This window comes from Lactuca saligna, chromosome 8 (genome assembly GCF_052625555.1).
Source record: "Lactuca saligna cultivar CGN05327 chromosome 8, ASM5262555v1, whole genome shotgun sequence".
In the NCBI taxonomy this organism is placed as follows: domain Eukaryota; kingdom Viridiplantae; phylum Streptophyta; class Magnoliopsida; order Asterales; family Asteraceae; genus Lactuca; species Lactuca saligna.
The window spans coordinates 38,712,506-38,717,971 of record NC_136424.1 but is presented as its reverse complement, the minus strand read 5'-3'; the positions used below and the strand labels follow the sequence as shown (position 1 = coordinate 38,717,971).

The 5,466-nt window shown below is 31.3% G+C and overlaps 1 pseudogene; it reads right to left on the bottom strand.

Annotated features, from left to right (window-relative positions):
• Nucleotides 1-2,761: 2,761 nt before the first annotated feature.
• Nucleotides 2,762-4,308, bottom strand: LOC145011765 (U-box domain-containing protein 21 pseudogene; annotated as a pseudogene).
• Nucleotides 4,309-5,466: the final 1,158 nt, after the last annotated feature.

Here is a 5,466-nt window from a genome sequence, read left to right as displayed (position 1 = left end):
CCATGTTAGTTATGTTTAAATGGTGCATACCTAGGCGAGTTAAATGATTTTGAGGTCTTGAGGTTCGTGCTCGAGGTAGTGCCAGCTGAGTCGCATGATTCAAGAAGGGAGCGATAGTGATGATCCGATCCAGGATCGCAGACGGAGGCTGAGTGATTAGCAGATGGTTTGGGATGTCAGTATCTATGACAGGGGTCATGTTCTTCCAGCTTTCCGTGTTTGAAGGAAAAAAAGGGCAAACATGAGATTATCAGAGTTGGGATATAAACCCAGAATAGGGCTAGATGGTTGTGGTTTTTCGTGGCAAGTATGGCAGTGTGGGAATAACTTCTCATTAAGCCTTTAAAACTGAGTTTTCAAGAAGTTAGAAATTCTAACTTTTCAGAACTCGTTTTAATTATTTCGATTGTTGAAGATAATCTTCCTTTAAAACATGAATAAACCAAGACAAACATTTAAAAAACAAAACAACTTATTGACTTATTGATTTCTCTCACCACATAAACCAATACAAATACTTTTTAAAAACTTATTTTCTCATCACACAAGTCAATAATTCTTCTTTTTTGTTTAAAACTATTTTTAAGATTCAAAATAAAATCACAAACACCCTCTTAATTGTTCTTACCCTAAACACGACATATTCTTCTCTCTCCACCAATCAATATTCAATTCATCGTCTCTCACAAAGAACCTCACAACTCTAGATATATTATTCCTCTTGCATGTAGTGCACAATCTTTATCCAACAAGTATTTTCTTCTATTCATGTCTATTTTTATCACAAAACTTAGAATTGCATTCCTTTTTTTCTTATACTATTGTTTATTGTTCTTGAACCAAATTATTGGTATGTTACATGTTTAGTTTATCTTATTCATCGTTGTGAAGTTATATTGAAATATCATTTGGAATTTTCAAGAATAGATGGAAGATAATCCCATAATTTAGTGTGCAAACTCAAATCGACTTTATGATTCATTTTCATTATATAACTATATATGTGGTTACTTTAGGAAGACATTTTCTTTCAATTTTGTTGAAGAACATTCAGATTTCATACCACACGATCAAGTTTGTGATGTGTGTAGTAATGAGACAAGTAACGAATCTAATAATATAAAGTGTATCTATAATAATATTGCTATTTTAATATTGAATAGTTCGGCGTTGATGATTTAATAACTAGAGTTTTTATGTTGTAATATTACTTTTGAGTTTGTAATGGAACAGTAATGATGCAAAATTTCGTAGTTTTAGAAAAAATATTGTAGTCAATAAATTTTTATTATTATATTTATATTTCATATTCTACAAAGATGTCTTTTTACATAGATTTACATGTTTAAAAGTATCCATCTACAAATACCAAACACACATATGTAAAAAAACTACAACTTCCAACTACCACTAACAGTTGTAGATAGTATATCCTAACACTTCCTTATTCACTTATTACTTATTAGTGAATAATGTGACATTTTTTAAAAAATGGTTGCAAGTTGGTACCTGGTAGCTCATAATTGGAAGCTATAATTATTTTATTTTACTTATTTATTTTTTGCATATGAGTGTTAGGCAAAATTAATTAGAATCTTTTAAACATATAAAATTAAATAAACATATGACAGATTTATGTGGAAAACACATGTTTCTAATAGTGTAATAATGTAATTATAATTGTTTATTTGTGAAAGCAGTATAAAATATGACCAATTTATGTAGCAAATCATTTAAGGGTTTGCTTTTCCTTCCGATCTATCATATATTTCTACAATAGTGTGTGAATATTGGACAAAAAAAGTATGCAAAAAACTTTTCAAAAACCATAATAGAATACGAACGTGATTAATTGTATAAACGAGAAGATATGCTATTAACCTCTAAATTCTTTAATATTGTTTTTATCGAATTTCATTGAACATGTTTTAAATATGTTTCCTTCACATTGTTATAAAGGTATGCATATTTTTAAAGCATTTTTCGCACATGTAAAGGCGTCGTAAACAAAATGGCTTTATCATGAACAAAGGATTGTAATTCGTATAGAAAATTGAGCACCAAATAATATAACACAATAAGATTATCAAGTGGGTGATTATTTAATCCGTCAATTTTAATTCGTGAGCGTCAAACATGAAGACATTGAGCTAATATGGTTGGTTCTTTAGACTTTCGCATATTTGTGAACCACATAATAAATGAGTTATAGCTAGAAAATGAAAGTTTGGTGAATGATGTAAGCTTAATTAATATCATTAACGATCCAAGTTATATACAACCATTTATCTTTTAAAATATTGTATTCTCTATAAAACATAAATTGTCATTAAGAAGAAAAATTATGGTTTAACACAAGTAGCCATCAGTTACATGGCCATTGTTCATTTAACTTGTTTAATACGTATTTGAATTTTTCTACAAATAATGTGATTAATTAAAAGAAAAGATAAGTTCATATATGAAACAATCATTTGCATTTTTCCATAAACAGAAGAACTAAAAACAAAACCAAAAATTGGAATTGCAAATTTGTGTTATTACATTTGTTATAATCAAGTAAAATTGCCAAATTCACCCAACATAAAGAAAATATGATGTTGCCAATGGCCCAATCCAATTAATTATTTATCCATGTAATAAGATGTAATATATATATATATATATATATATATATATATATATATATATATATATATATATATATATATATATATATATATATATATATATATATATATATATATATATATATCTGAAGTTAAAGAATGATTTTCCTACGTATATTTTTCTGTTAAATTTACAAATAAACTTAAGTCCTTCGTTCAAAATGGCCTCTTGAGGTCCTTGAAATCCATAGATTCAATACAATCCACTCTTCCTCTATGCACATTCATTCCCTTCAACAAATCACCAGATTTCTCCTTCGTTTTCACAGAAGAACCAACCTGCAACAGCAACAAAAGCTTCTGAAAAGCTCCCACTTGAAGTGCTTCAATGGCGACACTGTCCTCTACCCCCTTACTCTTCTCATATCTACACAGCATCCAAAGAATCGAAACCGAAAACTCAGTCGCCATGTCAGAAACACGAAGCAGTTTCTTCACCAACACCGGAACGGTCAACGCATTGTTATAAGCCTTCTCAAGTCCTTCGTCAATGCTGCAAAGACCTTCGAGTACACCCAAGGACTTTTCACAAACACCTCGTGAGCAGTCTACAAGCATTTCAAGAAGCTTATCGATTATACCCATGTTGACGAAAGTTGTGATTAGGGTTTTCTTGTGGTCAAAAGAAGTTGATGGAGTGACTAAATGGTAAATCGCTAACAATGATGCATTAGTTGTCGTAGGACAAATTGGCTCCTTGATGAGCTTCGCTAAAGCTTCGATACTTCCTTCAACCTCTGTGAATTCCTGTAGTTTCGTTTGATCGGATGAAAGAATCTCTTTCAGTATCAAAACAGCATTCCTTCTTCCCGATAAAGTTCCAACCTTTAAAATCCATACAATGGTGCTTAAACATTGGTTCGACCCAAGACAAGATTTTGTAGCTTGATCGAAAGGAAGAAGCAAGGTTAAACCAGACAAGATTTCTTCCAAAACCGATGCGTTTTCTTGTTTCTTGTAGGAAGAAAACATCTCGAATGTCTCCGATAATATTCTCGCTGACCCATTTGCAACAATGCACCTCTTGTTTCTCTCACTCTCTTTCGCTAAATCTTTCATCTTCACCACCAACTCCATGACACCTTCTGCATTCCCCTTCGCTCTCATGTCCACAATCTTGGAAAGAATATCGGAAACTTGATACGCGTTCGCCGGAGCTCGAGGAGTTGGGATCCGATCAAACCCATATAACTTATTCTCAACGCACCAGTTTTGTATCATCTTTCTGAGAGTGTGGTTAGGTACAGGGTCGAGGGTCGTCAAGCTTACGCCGGTGACCGGACATGTGTGCTTCTCATCTTCATATATCCATTTCTCTACACTTTCTCTATCGTAAGTGATCCCAGTCGACAACGTCACCGGATCTTTCATCAACTCCAGGGATATCGGACACCGGAAATGCTCCGGTATGGTGACCTCGACATCGACATCCACCAATTTGGAGCCTTTCTTGATCTTGTTAGCGTTTCTTGCTGCTCTCCGGCTTCTATAGGCAGAAATCATTGTTGGGTGTTTTTGATTACGTAAAAAGATTCAAAAAGAGTTGAAAATCAATCGTATTTTGTGATGTTTTATGGAAATCTGAGTTGGGTTTTTTGTTAATTTTGGTAAGGAATAATGAAGAGGCGAAGGAGGTGTTGTGATGTATATAAAGAAGGCATGCAAACGCGGAAATCAAAGTTTGAAAAGTTGTTGTGATGATGATAGAAATTGGATTGAAAATAATATGAGACAAAGAACGAGTAATACATGTAATAAATAATATAGAATAAGATTGAAGGGGGAAGCGATAGTTGAATGTTGACCATTTTGAAAGCATGAAATTTTGAAGTTTGAAACTGCGGATTAGAAATAGTCGAAGTATGAAGGGAAAGAAGCGGTCAACGGTTGATAGTCTAAGAAGGGTCGGTGGGTCATTATAATTTTTATATTTTTTGGTATGATTTTGTAAAGAAAAAATCACCCAAAAAAATACCAAAAATGGGGAAGATTCTAAATAAATAATCATTTTTTAGATCCTGATATAAGTGATCATATTTAATGAAATGTAACCACTATAATATATTACTTTTTCCCGTGAAATTATTTTTCATCTACAACAAAAAACTTTAAAAGTTTTGATATAAGTATTTATTTTGCAATAATATAAATAATTTCCAAATATATCAAGAACAATTACACAACAATTTATTTTTTTCTTAAACTAATTCAAAATACTTTAATATTTTTATTTGTATGCCTTCTCAAAATAATTTTCATAAAAAATTGTAGTAGTTCTATTGAAAAAGATAGTGTCATTTGTTTGAAAAATCAGAAAGATAGTTATTTTGTGAAAACAAAAAAAAAACTGATTATGATAGTTTTATTTTATCGTATGTAGAAGAGTGTCAAGATTCTTTTTATTTATGATATAACTAATGTATTCCTTAGTTTGTGAATGGTCTTGATATATAGATATTTTCTCAAATTTGTATAACTATAATGTTTTAATTTTTTAAAATATTAATTATATAAGTATTTTATTCCTAGAAATTTAATAAGAAAAAGCCTGGTTTCTTGATTCCTGACACCAATTTTGGGGTTAAAAAGAGCGTGTAAACAGGTCTACCTATTACCTGTAGTTATGTTGTCCTCCGCATTTTGCGCGTGATTTCTATTTTGGCCCTTCGCCTACGCACGCGCATGTTACGCGCATAATCAGACTATACTATACATAAATTTGATTTTTAAAATGGAAGAATCACATAAATGAACAGATTTTAAAGAGAAAAAAAATCAATAACAGTTTCAAATAATT